The 17768-nt window shown below is 43.6% G+C and overlaps 1 pseudogene; it reads right to left on the bottom strand.

The window, feature by feature from the left end:
- The window catches only part of LOC111954298 (SAM and SH3 domain-containing protein 1-like), a 323047-nt pseudogene extending 308031 nt beyond the window's left edge, over nt 1-15016 (bottom strand).
- Nucleotides 15017-17768: the final 2752 nt, after the last annotated feature.

The following is a 17768-nucleotide window of genomic DNA, read 5'->3' as shown; positions in this document are numbered from 1 at the left end:
GTATAAGAGGTGGCGAACCACAAAACACATCAAATGCCTGTGGTATATCTATATCAAAACGTAATGTGAGATATACTCATGGCTGTGTGAGTGTGTCAGAGGAATGTACTAACTGGTTGTTTAGGCTAATGAAGGTTTGGATCCAGCCAGGTATGTAGAGCCTGAGGGACATGGCCTAGGCCACAGACAGACACAGTGTGGTTTATTACAGGTTAATTCCTGCCAGGCACAGCCACTACAAAGCCACTCAGTCAGGTACAAAGGCACATCAACACCTGTGTGGTCCCCATGATCAAAGCCTCTCAGCACAGCACAGCCCTGCCCCGATGCATTGGAAATGGACTAATTAGAGAGGAGAGAGGGGGAGGGGGAGATGGGTGTGGATTCTATGGCAGAGTTGTGTTCGTTCCTTACCTTCCTTACCCCTGCCCTTATATTATCTTCAGACAGGCTAATCATGGTCCCCTTTCTCTATTTCTCTCACTCTCTCACTATCGCTCACACACACACACACACACAATTACTCACTCTCACCCTGTGGCCCATGGAACCATTCTGACGTTGAGTAGGTCAAAATAAATGACATTTTTTTTTCTCAGACTCAGATGTCTCATGCTGTCTTAGATGTGTCTTAAAGAGGGAAGGGTGATAGTGTCACTGTGTCAGTCGGACTGCTGTTGGTGGTCTTACACCCTGGTGGTGGTGCTAACTACCTGAACACCCATGGTATCCTTCCAGGGACATGGGAAAGGTCATCCAAACATCATATCCTGTCTATGTTGCTTTACTGCTGCTGATGTATGACGCTGCAGGCTGGGCCAGTGCTCTGGAGGGAGCACCATCCTCCCTCATCCCCTCTGCTTAACACTATCTTCACAGGGAATGGATTACACCATCCATTTGACACAGAGACCGTGGGGACTGGGGAGACAGGGGCCAGGGCTGGGAAAACACGCCGGAGAACGTGCTCTGTCAAGTTTTATAAGACTATGAAAAAGAGGGGCAATATTTCATGGTTATGCAGTAAAAACATGCACGCAGGCATATAGCACATGCACCACTAACCTTCATAGAAAACCATTATTAATATAGAATTGACCTCTTAAGACACTTGATCCTAAAGATTGGACTCATTTGAGAACTATATTGCAATTTTCAAAGAACAGGCCTTCTGAAAGAACACGTTGTCACACATTATACTAGGCTATAACTTGCAGGTCGGTACGGTGCGCAATATTATGCACCTTTGCCAGAATAATGCAATAATAATCTCAACCTGCACTCTGCCACTTAACCCCTAATATGGCACCGATCCCAGGTTACATGCAGCAAGACAAGCACGGTAACTAATCTTTACCTCCATGGCAAATTGTGCCGTGCCAAGGTCCCCGGTGCATGACCCCTGACTATGTACTATAACCGCAACGATTGTGTGTTTTGATTGTACACTAAGTGATTTTCTGTGAGCTCCAATCATTGGCAACAGAATAGATTTGTATAACGATCTCCTCTGTAATCAACCCGACTGTGATCTACAGGCGATCGGGATGTGTGCAATCTGGTTCCTGACACAGACAGATGCTGGAGCCTGCTCTCTTGTCAATCTCTATCCTACAGGGGCACTTGATTGCTTCATTTGCTTTCCCATCCACGTTGCAGAACGGGATTGATTCCGTACGATGTTGAAGCTGTAGTACTGTATATATCAAGGCCACTTATGATTCATATTCAGCAATGTTAACTGAACTGCTATCCGACCTCTGGACATGAACCTAGCTGGATATTTATTGGTTTTGACACTGGAGCAGAGTCACAATAAATACATGTTTACGGCTGCCTGTGAGCAAAGATTCTCTCTCTCTCTCTCGCTCTCGGAATCCACAGGCTCTAATAGAAACCCCTGGGGAAGTAGAGCCTTCACCTCATAGTGAAGGGTATGCATGGATTATCCTGCCTGTCATTCCAATCTGTTAATCCCTTTTCAGGCATTTTCCACCCGCTTCCTGAAAAAGCACAATAACCACTGTTATGGAAATCATGGATTATAATACTGTATCTAAATAGCTCCATGACCTCCTGACCTTTCAATTTAGGCCTATTTTATTCACACGCTGTAGAAAGAGTAAATACACCTAAAGAAATTCATAAATTCATTACTGAGTGTATAAATAGAGTACATTTTTAGTGTGAATGTACAGATTAATGTATTTTCAACTAATTTGTGATACCTTGAGATAGTTAGGATGTAACGATTGTCGTCGGGAGAAGGACAGGAGGACCAAAGTGCAGCGTGGTACGTATCCATAATACTTTTAATAAATACGAACACTTGAACAAAAACAACAAAGCGACAAACGAACAGTTCTGGAAGGTGCAACAAACACTAAACAGAAAATAACCACCCACAACTCAAAGTGGGAAAACAGGCTACCTAAGTATGGTTCTCAATCAGAGACAACGATTGACAGCTGCCTCTGATTGGGAACCATACCAGGCCAAACACAATAGAAATAGAAAACATAGACATACAAACATAGAATGCCCACCCACATCACACCTTGACCAAACAAAAAATAGAAACATACAAAGCAATCTATGGTCACGGCGTGACATAGGAATTGATTTTGGTATAATATTTAAGCTTAAGAACACAGCATTAGCCATGTCAAACTGCAACATTTTATTTAAGATCCATTGCAAAATGTGTAGAATTGCAGGAAATTAGCTTTAAAACGACAACTTTTTCTCTCCGCTGCCAAGACTATATTTTTTACTTACTCTTTGGTCTGTGTATGTTTTTTCACCGCTCAACCCTTACGGTGGGTCTCGACTCAAAAGACACCTCAATTGGTGGATCACGAAGCAAAAAAGTTTGGGGACCCTTGCTCTGATATTGATCATGGACATAGCTTTCTCATCCACAGACCATGATGCAGTATGTTCACGCAAACAGCCAGTCTGAAGGCTGCTGAAGCCATCCCAGTATTACCAGAATAGCTCTGATTACGTATCTGATAATATATCCGTCATTCATGACTGATCAGGAACTCTAATGCAGAAGAACACAGTGGAAAAGGAAAAGACTGCAGTGGCCAGCGACAACACAGCCTGGCCGCTTTCTTTAAAGGTGTTGCCATCTCTGTAAGTGATACGGATGTGCCATGTGATGGACCTACAGTTCATTCGGAAAGTATTGAGCCCCCTTGACTTTTTCCACATTCTGTTACATTACAGCCTTACTCTAGAACGGATTAATTTGTATTTTTTTTGCAATCCACTAACAATACCCCATAATGACAAAGCGAAAACAGGTTTTTAGAAATGCCTTATCACATAAGTATTCAGACCCTTTGCTATGAGACTCGAAATTGAGCTCAGGTGAATCCTGTTTCCATTGATCATCCTTGAGATGTTCCTACGACTTGATTCCACCTGTGGTACATTCAATTGATTGGACATGATTTGGAAATGCACACACCTGTCTATATAAGGTCCCACAGTTGACAGTTCAAAAACCAAGCCATGAGGTCAAAGGAATTGTCCATAGAGCTCCGAGACAGGATTGTGTCGGGGCACAGATCTGGGGAAGGGTACCAAAACATTTATGCAGCATTGAAGGTCCCCATGAACACAGTGGCCTCCATCATTCTCAAATGGAAGAAGTTTGGAACCACCAAGAAAGACTCCTACTAAGCTGGCCGCCCGGTCAAACTGAGCAACCGAGGGAGAAGGACCTTGGTCAGAGAGGTGACCAAGAACTTGATGATCACTCTGACAGTTAGAGTTCCTCTGTGGACATGGGAGAACCTTCCAAAAGGACAGCCATCTCTGCAGCACTCCACCAATCAGGCCTTTATGGTAGAGTGGCCAGACGGAAGCCACTCCTCAGTAAAATGCACATGACAGCCAACTTGGAGTTTGCCAAAAGGCACCTAAAGACTCTCAGACCATGAGAAACAAGATTCTCTGGTCTGATGAAACCAAGATTGAACTCTTTGGCCTGAATGCCAAGCATCACGTCTGGAGGAAACCTGGCACCATCCCTACGGTGAAGCACGGTGGTGGCAGCATCCTGGTGTGTGGACGTATTTCAGCGGCAAAGATGAACAGGGCAAAGTACAGAGAGATCCTTGATGAAAACCTGCTCCAGAGCACTCAGGACCTCAGACTGGGGCGAATGTTCACCTTCCAACAGGACAATGAACCTAAGCACACAGCCAAGACAACGCAGGAGTGGCTTTGGGACAATTCTCTGAATGTCCTTGAGTGGCACAGCCAGAGCCCGGACTTGAACCTGATCTAACATCTCTGGAGAGACCTGAAAATAGTTGTGCAGCAACGCTCCCCATCCAACCTGACAGAGCTTGAGAGGATTTGCAGAGAAGAATGGGAGAAACTCCCCAAATACAGGTGTGCCAAGCTTGTAGTGTCATTCCCAAGAAGACTCGATGATGTAATCGCTGCCAAAGGTGTTTCAACAACGTACTGAGTAAAGGGTCTGAATACTTATGTAAATGTAATATTTCCAATTCATATTTTGTTTATAAATTAGCAAAAATGTTTAAAAAAAAATGTTTTTGCTTTGTCATTATGGGGTATTGTGTGTAGATTGATGAGGGGAAAAAACTATTTAATACATTTTAGATTAAGGCTGTAACGTAACAAAATGTGGAAAAAGTCAAGGGGTCTGAATACTTTCCGAAGGCACTGTATATCTTGCCAGTATAGAATTAGACAGCAGAGTGTGTACTGTGGCTTCAACTTCACAGCAAATATGCCATGATATATTTTGAAACAATTGCATTTTTTGTACCTGTAAATGCTTAAGTCAATTATTAGATAGAGCATTTGATGCATTTGCACTGTGTTTCTGGGTAATTCAAACAGTCTATTTACGTCCACAACTTCACACAACCATGTATTCAAGTATGACAGAAGCTGCTTAAAAGCCACTCGATCACGTGAGACAAAAAACAGTGGGAGAACATCCCAGTGAAATGAGAAGGCCAGCTGCATACAGTGTTACACTGCTTTCCCACATTTTCACTTGTTCTCTGGAGAAGGGGTGTCATCACTGTCTGTCTGTGGGCCGCCTGGACGGAAAGCCAGCCATTAAAATATCCTGTCGTGCTCTGATAAAACAATCAGACACACCATTCTCAATGGTGAAAATCCGTGGCAGGCTACTCCTTCAATTGCCAGAAAATGCCAATGAATTGACAAGACTGAAGGTGCATATATATCAGATGTTTTGAGTATTTCTCCAGTTCCTATGGCAGCTGGGGAAGAGCTTCACATTCTGTACAGCACTGAGTTCACAGTCCTGAGGCCACATTAGCCAAAATGATAATGTTACATTCTGGTAGTGTACAGGAGCTCGAACCATTGAGACCCAGAGGGGCTGTACTACTGTATGGTCTGTTTCCTCTTGTCAACTCTGATCAGGATCAGCCCAGCTCAGCTAGTGTTTGACAAGCAGGTCAAACACACTAGTGGTCAAAGATCAGGGAGCTAGCTAGCGACCTAGCCACAACACACCCAGATGTTATTCAGGTTCTCAAGTGCTGGTGTTTATTACACGGTACCAAGCCTGGTAACAAGTCTGTTTGTGCTGTATCGCAAACTCCTATAGAAGATGAAAATACAATGACCGTAGGAGTTGGCATGATAGCACTAACAGATCTGGGATATATTAAACAGCCTCTAAGTGGTAGTTTAAAGGAGACAAGGAGTAAAACAATTTGAGGGTGTTTTGTCTGAAAGGAATGAGTGTGGTCCATCCCTCTATGACCCTACATCCTCTCCTTCCCCCTCCTCTATCCTTTACATAAACAATGACTGCACTTCACCTCACCAATTCACTTTCTCTCCCTGACTCAAGACCGCAAGGGCCGTCCTTGACATTTTATGACTTCCTTTTTACGAGCCAGTGGTTTATTACACCTTTTAAAGGGTAAAGCCGAAACCATGGCAAACACCAGAGCCGTTTTGTTCTGATGGGCCTCCGCTTCCCATCTCGTGGAAGCAAGCCAGCCAGTACGGTGCAGTGCAACATGGAGAACACAAATTGCTGGCAGAAATATAGGCTAAATGAAAATTCTTTACCAAATGACTCGGATGTCTGCAGTATCAATAATGAAAAAGCTCTTTATTATGTAAAAACGGAGCCTAACGTCTCGTCTTTGTGAGAAAGCAGAGAGATGGTTAAGAGGTGTTGTTTATCTGTGGCTATATCAGTGGGGAAGAACGATATGGATGATGCATGCTATACAATTGTAATATAGAAATGTCTATTATTTTAGGTAGTACTACACTATAAACACATTAGTATCACATTGGTATGACCACCGTACTAATATCTGAAACATTCTGGAAGTTAAGCCCCTATAGACAAGCCCGGTTTTTCACACTATGGCTTGGCAGTACTTCAGTCTGGTTTCTATAGCCACAATGCAGGGGTACTGAGGTGGACCGTGGTCAGTTTCTCATTGGGCCAACAAGAGGCCATCTCCAACAGAAAGCTAATTTCCTGAAAGGCGAGGAAGCTGGGATGTTCATTATAGTTAGAGAACTAAGAAAGGAAGCGAGGTGAGAGTGAAGCATGCAAGGTGACGATCTCAAATTGGCAAGGAGCATTTAAGCCACAAGCCTCACATGAACTCCCTGCATACTGAATCAACTGCTCTCAGGTTTGAACAAATGGTGTAAAGTTGCCCCTGATCTAGGAACAGCTTACCCTTCCTAAATTCTAACCTTAACCATTAAACTGACCTAAGATCAGTTCAGCAGCCCAATCCTCTTTCCACTCACTGATTCCAGCCCTGTTTCTGTTTGAGCAGCAAAAACAATGTGTTATCTCTTTACAATCATCCTCGCTGCATGACACCCAATGGTTTTATCACCATCCTACCAGGACAATGCTGGACACTTGCCTTCCAGTGGTATTCAATGGGCGGAAATTGGAAATCCAAAACACAGCACTAGTGAAAAGATGTGGCTCCATCAGCCTGCAGCCAAACAATGGGGGCATCTCCATGTGTTTCGCTTCCACTTCCTAACCACACAGACACAGGGCTTATAGAGGAGAGAGACTATTATGGTGGAAGATAGGACAGGGGCTGCTATATCTAAAACCCTACAACACGAACATTCATTGACTGCCAGATTGTGGACGCCACTGTAACTAAAAGTGGAGAGATTCAAATCAGCGTAGCGAAGCCATAACATTTAACGAGCTATCCTTCCTATCCATTCCACCTCATGTGTTAAAGAGGAAATATAGGCTCGAGCACCATCCCGTTTACTGCTGCTGTTTATGCATCCCTTTTGGCGCATGAAGACAGGGCAATCTTTCAAATTGCTCCATTGAACTCAATTGAACAGCTCCACTTTCATTTGCATAAATGCCAGGACTTGACCACAAATCTCTTTGTGTTTTAGGGGCAGAGTTACACTGGGTATGTGGTTCAATATGGCTAGATGTATCAAGTAGATAGCATAGACTGGATACAGAGAATATGCTACCCCCCCCCGTCCTTCTGTCTCCTCAGCCTCCATGCTCTGGAATGGCAACAGTGTCACCACAACACAGCGAGGATACGAGCCATGGCGCTCCAAATCCCTGATTACTGCTGCAGCTCTCCCAGAGAAAAGCAACAAAGCTCTAATTGTAGGCCTCCCTAACCTCAGGCACCGGTATGAGAAGAAAATATAATTTCAGTTTATTGGTTTTCCTCTTTTTTTTTTTTTTTAAAGCTTTTGTCGTTCATGGTGTCAAAGTCTCTTCTCAGTTAGGAAAATGCAAAGACGAATTCGAAAGGACTAGTATAAGTGTATTATCTAAGTAGCTATTAGCAAGTCATATGGCTGCACCGCACACATCAATTACACGCCAAACACCATCTTTACTGCTAGTATTGTTCCCCAATGAGAGATCTAGAACAGTGCAATCATAGGAGATGTGTTTACATTCAGGAGCAATGATAACCCGTTTCTCTCTCCTAGACAAGGGCTCCCTGTGGTCGAGATAAGGATCATGGGTATTTATGTCTCCCAGTAGAGTACTTGTAGTGAAGCGTTGGCTTACGGTCCTATAGCCTCACAAGAACGTGGCAGTCAACGACACTTCAGAGGATCGTCACTGAGCTATGCTGGCGGAAGTACTGTGTCTATACATGAGCTCACAAACAAACAGGGAAACAGAGCAAACAGCTGAACACCAGACACTGAACCTTCTACACAACCTATACTGGCTTATCTATGCTGATATACTGTGTAAGCCTCGTTGAGACAGCTATCTTGTCGACTGTCAGTAGCTCTGGTCTATTTCCCCCACTACCATCTCCATCTCCAGTGGAGTAGATGTCTCGTCTCAAGGGCAGAGAAAGGAGAACCGTTCACTGACCAATCAGAGGCCAGCTGGTCACAGTTCCATCACTGAGGTCTCCTCACACTTAACTCGATCCTGAGGAGAAAAGCACTGGTCTGGATCACATTCTACTGCAGGGTTTCACACACAAATACTGTGTACACGCGCACACGCACACACACACACACACACAAAGACCTTGAACCTTTCATTCCACTCCAAAAGCTTCAATGTCAAAGATTTAGCTCTAAATAAATATAGCCTTCAAAGGGAGGGATAGTTTAACCCTCTGGAGGCAACACTTTGTTTCAGGGTGATGTAAACCCATAATCCCATAAAAATCCCAAATCTCGGTGGGATTCCAATTTATGAGAAAAGGATAATGGTCGGAATACAACGAAGCAGAAGAAGTGCTGACAAAACACCTAAATTAACAGTCTCCAGATTTATTGAAATTTGATCCCGGATAAATCCCAAATAAATTCTAGTGGAAAGCTTCCAAAAACATGTGCATAGGATAATCCTCTGAAATGCTCTGTAGAGTAAAACACTGATCTCTTCAGGAATGGTTGACATCTCTCATCTAATTATCGACATGAAATGCACGCCTGTGTTGACAAAAGCCGCGTGTGTGTGCGTTTCGCTCGCTCACTACTAACAGAGTTGTCATTGAGTAAGCCCTCAACAGGCGGAGCATCTGATGTTGAGCCAGTGATCTGGTATAAAGATGCTCTCGATCTGCTTCCTCACATGAGTTCCAGCAGAAAAACAGCAGCTTGGACACCCTCCATTTAAAGTGCTGCTAATCATTGACGACACATAATAATCAACTCAAATGGCCTGGGCCATTATTGGCGTGTCGCAGGTTGATCCACCAATTCCTCGAAGAGGTCTGTGTCGAGGTGAGAAACCCTAGACAGGTAAGTGTGAATCAATCAACCAAGTACAAGTCCGTCCCTCTCTCTGTATATACAGGAAATCAGAGAGTGAATGAAGGCTCTTCCTGATCATTGATCCACAGCAGTCAGCCATTACCCAGGCAGCACTCACTAACTCACACAACCCCAGGGGAAAATAGGGCCAGACAGGGCTCTCCTGAGTCCTGACATACAGTAAATGGCTCAGCCTTGGATCAATAACCACTTCATCTGAGATGCATATGGGCATTTCCACGTAAAAGGACTCATGAGCACCAACGTGAAATTCATAGGAGCATGTCAAATCTGGTGTCATATGAAAGCAAAGTCATTTTTTATTTTTATTAAGGCAGATATACATGTTTCAACATGTTATTTCCTAAATACTAGAAATAAGCAAATTAGCTTTGACTTCTGCTCAAATAGATGGAAAATGGGTCTTAAAAACAACTACCAGAAAAAGTCTTAAAATGTATCAGAAATACATAAAAACACAATAATGTTTAAGTAAAGACCCCTGCCAACTAATATCAACACTTATATTTTGTTTTGGAGTGTGTAACAAACATATGTTCCAATTTCTCTCCCTCGTGAGGGGAGAGGATAATGAAAATTCACTGAAGTAACAACTAAAAGTAGACCTACCAATTAGTCGCAGTGTTTTTACTAATATCTATTTGGTTTATGAATTATTAAGTGACTCAAACTCGAAATTCTGTTACCAAATGGGAAATGATAGTAGTCATAAACCACAGTTGGGTCACCTGCTACAGTTCTCCCTTCCACCTGCATACATGTTATGTTCAGCTCATAACGGTCTTCTTTCTCTTTCGTCTGGTGGTCAAAGCAAATGTGAAAACCGTCTGGACAACCCCTCCCTCTCTCTGCCGCCCTCTTCTCTCTCTCCCCAGTGAATGTCACCTCTCTTTGTGACACCGTGATCCCCCTCTCTTTCCATGTACTGTAACCAGCATCCTTACCCAATGAGCACTGATGACACCAGATGTTCATGGACGTTGAAAAGTAGTTGAAATTTGGTCAGTCTGCCATGGCCTTGAATTCAACGTCCACAGACATTGTTTTTTGGTACGGTCTGGACCGGCCTTGATTAGGCCCAAACGTAGATCAATGATTGCTTCACTAGACCAATAGATGCCTGTGTTTCGCAAGTTTGGAGAGCACAGTACAGTACAGTACAGTACAGTACAGTACAGTACAATACAGTAAATGTTAACGTTCAGTCGAGTATAGTCTAGCACACTAGAGTTGAGTACGCTATAATGTACTGTATTGTACTTTACTCTACTGTAGTGTCCTGAACTATACTCTACTTTACTGAACTCTACTCTACTGTGCTGTGCTGTACTGAGCTGTACTTTGATGTCCAAACCTGTGAAACACAGAGGTCTATGATTGGTTCTGGACCAACCAAATGTGGTCTTGTTTGGGGCACAGCTCATTAAAATAATAGCCAGAATAATGTAATAATAATGTGTGTAGAATAATACCCAAATGTACAAAGGAGGATGTTGCATATTTCTACCTTTGTGTATCTTTATAGGATACATCACCATAAAGAGAATGACATTCATACCATAATTATGCATTTCTGTGTAGTACAGATCAGGGACTCATAAGGAAATTATGTTACGTCAATTCTGTTACCTGGTGTAAATCCACTTCATTTACTGTAGTTCAATAACCAAAAGATAATTTAAAAAATAATCTAACTCAAGGTGTCATGACATAGCCAATGTTCCGTCTAAGCTGTGTGCGCGCACAGCAGCCAAGACTACTGCACAGCTTCCAGGGACTGGCACACAGAAATATCAGCCCACAGAGAGAAGCACGAGACTGAACTTCACTCAACTTTCTAGAGCAGTGGTCACCAACCGTAAAACTCCAAGACATTCCTAGTTGATCGCCAAACATTTCTGTAAAAAACCCAATGATAAAGCCTTATGTTCCTATTGTTTTGGGGGGGGTCTCAGGCTGTTGGCGGTAGGTGCACTCGATTCAGCTGGGTAGGCAAACTGTTGCCATTTTGAACCATTTCATGTGTCTGAAGGTACAAACTGTGCCTTCCCGGCGGGCCCAGAGAACAAATAATGTGCACTATGGGCCTACTGCTGGCCAATCGGATGGCTCAGATGACCGTGTCCGCAGTAACATAGCAGGCATAAAAGAAAGTTACAGCAAAGTTGATACTATGATATTTCAAAATGTTTAAAACCATGACTAGAGAGAGACTGTCAACGAATACAACGAATAAAGCTGCTGTTTTTATGAGTGAGTTCATGTTTAAGTTCTTACTCAGCACTGTCAACACTTTGTATTCAACACTTTTATAAGCCATAAAATGCGCGTTCTTCCTATTTCCCCTCAGCGCTACAACAAGCACTGCTGTGACATAGTGTCCCAATGAGTGACAGAACACTGAGTCAATCACGGCGCAAGAACCAACCCCTACGCTTCGTATTTTCCGCTGGCTGCCCCACCACAGAAAGCACCGAGTTAGGCTGAAACACCTGCATTTTGGAGTTGCCTTAAGAAAGCAAAAAAGAGACCATCTTAGTATACAGCTTTATAAACACTTAATTTTTACATTGTTTGCAAAATTATATGTGACACGTATTCATGCCAAAATAATGCAAACAATGTTTGGTGGCTCTGCACCACCTGGCCTGAATGAAGGAACGCCACTGGGTGTGATCATATAGTCGACCCCAAATTTTGAAATATATATTTTTTAAATGTCCCGAACTACAATGCATTGGCAGGACAATTCAAGCAAAGCCAATATGCAGTGACAATGTATTAGGCCTATAGCTTACTGCACGTTTTAATTGATTAATGTTGCATAAGCATATGTTTTTTTAAGTCATGTTAAAAATAATCTGAGCGGTAGATCTCATCTTGCATTTTGACTCAAAGTGATCTCGTCTCAGAAAAGGTTGGTGACCACTGTTCTAGATTTTTTCCCTGTTAACACTATCAACGTTTCCCTTTACTGTGGCAATTGTGATCAAATCAAAGCAATATTGGCCACTTTCAATGCAACATACCGAAACAAAACAAACTATGCAATATATTTCGTTGTAGGCAGAACGCATCGGAGTAGGATTCTATTGCATTGACACGCACTGGTGCCTCATAAACAATCAGAGCTGCAGTAGGCCTATATGAAAATAGACCATTGCCATATATGGATCGGTGCCATTTACTTTGAACTGGACTGTGTTTACAGCATGAGCTTTAGTGAGTAGATGTGCTTATTTTGAGATCAAAGCGAGAGCTGCATGTAGCCACGTGTGCACATTTTGTTCATATCCTTTGCTAGTTAGTGAGTTATTAGCCCAGTTATAGATCATTTGTAGTCAGCAATAAGGGAGTGATTGCTTCCTACAAGAGCACAAAACATGTACGTTTCTTGACATCTTTAAAAAGCAAGTCAGATAATGAGCTTTTTTTTTTCTTATTAAAGGGTCAGTATTGCATTTTGAGACAAGCTTGTAGCCAAAGTAGCCAAAAGGCAGAGGGTAGCCTAATTTGTCTGATTCTCTGTAATAATGGTATGGAAATAATAATACATTTTATTTTGCAGAGTGGTATGTTGCATCAAACAACACAACAACATTTTCAGTCACTTCCTTGTCTGAAGGACAAGTAAATAAACAGGTTAATTTCTCAAGGAATGTAGACCTACATTGAACGCCACACATTGGGTGCTACTGTAGGCTGAATGATAGAACAGCTATTTCCATGTCAAAATGTTACGGGATGCATTTTCTCCATTGTTTTTGATGGTAGGCCACTCTGATAGGCCTACATTGTGATCAAATAGCCACAGTAGCCCACATGGACACTGTTACAACTGTAATTCCAAGCGGGTACAGCCTCACTGTTCGCAGTAAGCGCGCTGGAAGTTGCACACAATTTTCACAACGTTCAAGTTTGCTCTCAGCAGACCTGAAATTTGCTCAGTGCCGAAAAAAATATGAGGGAACATTGGAAGAAACAATTTGTTGTTGTTTGACATACCAGTACAACATCTGAGTCTCAGCGCAATTCGGTTACAATGAAACTGCCCATATCTATGATGCCCCAACCCGACAAGTATTTCATGAGTAGTATCTTGCTCTGATTCAAAAAGCTTTGGTTGATGGATGATCCTTTGAGTGGCATGAGATTGAGTATAAGGTTGTTATGCATTGGCTATAAAGCTTTCCAGTAAGAGGTAGCCTTGATGGTGATCTTACCTTGTTTGAGTATGGCGGCCTGGCGAGGTTGACTCCATCTTTGATTAGTTTATCTCTAATCATGATCTTCAGCTTCAATTTGGGGTAAATCACCAACTCTCTCCGCTTGCCAAGCGTCAGGTTCCTCTGTGCGCCCAGATACGCGCCCCCTTTTCCCCCTACCCGGTCACTGTTCGATTCGGTCCAAGACTTGGACGCCCGCAGTTTGGAATCGTACTGGTCCACCAGATGGCTGGTGTACATTTCAGACGCCGGGGGCATCGGCTCAAGCGTAAAATACAGCCCCGCCGCCGTTTCCTTATCCTCGTCTTTCAGCCTTTTCACCGCGTCATGGATCCGTTGCCGGTGGTGCGGTATGTATACACCGATAGCATCCAGGTCGGGGTCTCCAATTTGTTTGCAAACTTCCAGATCATCGTAGCCGTTATCCACGAAGGACTCCACATACTGAGAGAGCTGGAGGGTCTTCAACCACTCAAACACGATAACGGGTCCGGTGCTTGTCATGTTTGGGTGTTGTAAGTAATGTAGAGAATGCAGAACAGAGCACTTCACCTATAATTACTTTCCCAAACGGATTTGAAATCTCATTGTTGAATGCAAATGAAAATCACCAAATCTGTTGGCAAATAATGCGGTCTAAGCATCGAGAACACACAATGCACATGTTGTAATCCATGACTCAATCCCAATAAACTGTATGCAGTTCAAAATCGTACTATTTCCTTTAGGGAATATGGAAGATATGCGGTCCCTGTGCTATATCCAATACACCCGTCTGTTGAAAAGGGTCAGTGAAAAGAAGTAGGCTGATTTCAGGTGAATTTGTCACCTGCCAATATTTTCAGGATATGATTTCAGCGGCTGCGGTGACAGCTATTAAATCCCCGGAGTCATTTCGCCATCGATGTTACTCGTCCATATTGACATGCCTGGCTCACAAGTGGTCACCATAAACAAGGGCTTTAGGCAGAGAACATGATTTGTTAAAACGAAGAATTGTTCCATACAGTCGGATTAGAAAGTATTGCCGTAGGCTTTTCCACTGATGGGAAATTGACAGAAAATATCATTTGAAAACAAAGTAATACCGTACCAATGAGCACGACCGCACGAACCGCGTTGCGTCCAAAGGTTTTGGGTATGCCGGAGCACTACAAGCAGGTCGAGCGGTACAACAATCCACATAGGCTAAACCACTTTCAGTGTGGTGTTCCACGAGCCAAATGGTCTGTGTGCTCAGCCTTCCACGCCCCCCAGATCCGCGTGTGACTTTAAAAATAGTGATGGAATTCCTTCTTTTACAACCTGTCACCGTCAACGAATCCCACCACACGGAGTCCAAAGTTTAGCACGAGAGGCAGAGAAAGATGCTCATTAGAGCTCATTTCATCTGCCTTTCATACGGTTTAAACGAGCAGTCTCGTTGCTAGTTTGATTCACGTCTCTCCCCTTACTGTCTGATTTTTCTATCATCTCCCTCTCTCTCTCTCTCTCTCTCTCTCTCTTTCGCTCACACTCTCATTCAGTATTTCCCTGGTCTCGTTTCTTATCAAGCACTAGCACTCCCTGTCTAACAGCCGAGGTACTGAAATACTGGTTGTAGGTTGTAGGCCCACAGTCTCCTATATTATTACCTGATACTGGTATTACATTGAAAACGGTGACTACATAATTATTTACACTCTTTGTTTTGATGTTGCTATTGCAAGGGAGGGAGATAGAGAGTGTGCAGGTTTCTGCCTCACAAAAGGCTTTCAGATGCTGACCACTACGTTGCCTCTCTCCATACTAAATCAGGGAATTAAACACTTTAGGGCCATATCGACTGTTTGCTCCCATTTTACTTGCCTTTTTGTTGACCCTGGCCCATAGGATCTACCCCTGCAGACAGACAGGGGAAGACACACACTGGGCCCTTCCCATACATGGCCGGCTGCCAGTATGACACTATTGACTGAGTTTCTCTCATTTCCCCACTCTCTCCATGACTCCCTATCTCCAATCCAATGTGCAGTGCTCTTCCCTCCCCGTCTATTTGCATGCCTTTGCTGCATCACAGGACAGCATCAACCTGAGACGCAATATTGGAGCGGAAGGAAACACTGCTAACGTTACCAAGAACCAGGAAGGGCATAGAGAGAAGAGTTATAGAGAGACAGAGAGATAGAGTCAGAGAGAGAGGAGAGAGAGAGAGAGAGAGAGAGAGAGAGAGAGAGAGAGAGAGAGAGAGAGAGAGAGAGAGAGAGAGAGAGAGAGAGAGAGAGAGAGAGAGAGAGAGAGAGAGAGAGAGAGAGAGAGAGAGAGAGAGAGAGAGAGACAGAGAGAGAGAGACAGAGAGAGAGAGACAGAGAGAGAGAGACAGAGAGACGAGAGAGAGAAGAGAGAGAGAGAGAGAGAGAGAGAGAGAGAGAGACAGAGAGACGGGAGACCGACGTACGCTGACATCGTCGTGTCTCTGGGACATAGACGCGCGTCATATTCTAGGAAAAGCAAGATTGGTTGACACGTTACGAATGAGACCTGTCTGTCCATGTGGAGGCCAGCCCAGCCCATCAGCAGTGATGCATGCTCTATCAAACCAGAGCTGACAGCTTGTTAGAGTTTAGTTTGATACAATCACCACGACTGTGCTGCTGCCTGGGAGTGATTTGAGCTGTGCTTCGCTTTATGACATGCCGTTTGCGTAGTATAAGCACAACACACAAGTCGGGGGGAGAAGAGATGCATTTCAAATAACCTCGTCTTGGAGCGGAATGTCAGAAACATGCCAGGCATACACGGGAGGGAATTAGGGAGAGTCGTATTGGAAGCAGGATTTTCAGGAGACAGAACACAGAACACGGCCAAGAGCTGGTACAAAGATACTCAATAATATTGACGTCTGCTTAAGGAGTCTTAGTAAAGAAGAGGGAGGGACATCTGGTGCTTACACAATAAAGTTTGTGTGTGTTCACTGTATGTTTGACTCCGTCCTTTACATCAACCGACAGTAAATATCAATCGTGTCCAATTAAAAAAGCCTGTTATCTCTTGACAGCCAGGATTACAACTCATCCACAGGGCTTTGCTTTACTTACTCTTCCCCTTCCTGTCCTCAGTCCTCTGTCATAGGAGCTGAGTGACATTGGAGTATCATTAGATCAGTTACAGACACAGGATTATAGGACACGTAGTGACAGATGGGACACGGGACATGGTGCATGCCACGCTGGGTGGACTCAGAGCGCAGGACACAGGACGCAAGGCTGGCAGTGCTGGTAGTGCCAGGAATACCATGTTTCCATACCGTTACCCAGGTGGAACACAGTGGAAGGATGTAGGAGCAGACTGCATGGGCTATTGCACAATACATACAGTGCCTCGCTCTTCATCGCTCTGTATCTATACTGTAAATAATTAATTAGGATGTTCAGTTCTGTAATAAAATGATAGTTAATACCATTTAGCAGACCCTTTTATCCAAAGCAACTTACAGTCATGCATGCATACACTTTACATATGGGTGGTTCTGGGACTTGAACCCACTACCTTGGCGTTACAAACATCATGCTCTACCAACTGAGCTCCAAAGGACAGGTTATCTAACTGTTACAGTACATCTATTTTTACGCAATGCCTAGACTAGTTTCCTTGATATCTGCACAATATAGTCAAATCAGGGTACAGAGAACCATACATTGAATCACAGCTCTGATATAATTTGAGTAAATAACACCATTACAACATTGTTGCTATTATTGTCTTCGAGTCCATATACAGTAGGCTACTGTGAAAGGCCTGTTCTATGCATTAGCCACATTCTTCCAGAACTGCAGATGTGTATTGCCATTGCCCTGGAGGAGAGAAGCCTTCTGTCACATCAGCACAACGCTTCTCTAACCTTCACTTAACCACCTCAGAATGAGGGGACCCATATTAGCATACGGCCTGGTAAATATGGATGTGGTGGAGAGGTGGTGGGGATGGTGATTTAAGGAGGGGGTCGTGGTAATGAAGAGAGACAGAAGAGAGAGAGAGTGGGTCAGACAGGTTAACAGCAGCCAGATCTATTAGACGCAGCCTGAGGGTAGAGGAGAGGAGCTGCCTGGGACTGGAGACAAGCAGAGTCCAGGCTTCTACCACGCTAATAGTACTGTCTGTGCCTTTTCATTTTGATGGTAGGGGTGGAGAGGATTGGGGTCTCCTTGGCTACAGATACATTGGTGAAACCCTCCATGAATT

Source organism: Salvelinus sp. IW2-2015, linkage group LG28, assembly GCF_002910315.2.
Source record: "Salvelinus sp. IW2-2015 linkage group LG28, ASM291031v2, whole genome shotgun sequence".
Lineage (NCBI taxonomy): Eukaryota > Metazoa > Chordata > Actinopteri > Salmoniformes > Salmonidae > Salvelinus > Salvelinus sp. IW2-2015.
The sequence above is the reverse complement of the archived record's forward strand: the minus strand, read 5'-3'. Positions and strand labels throughout refer to the sequence as shown.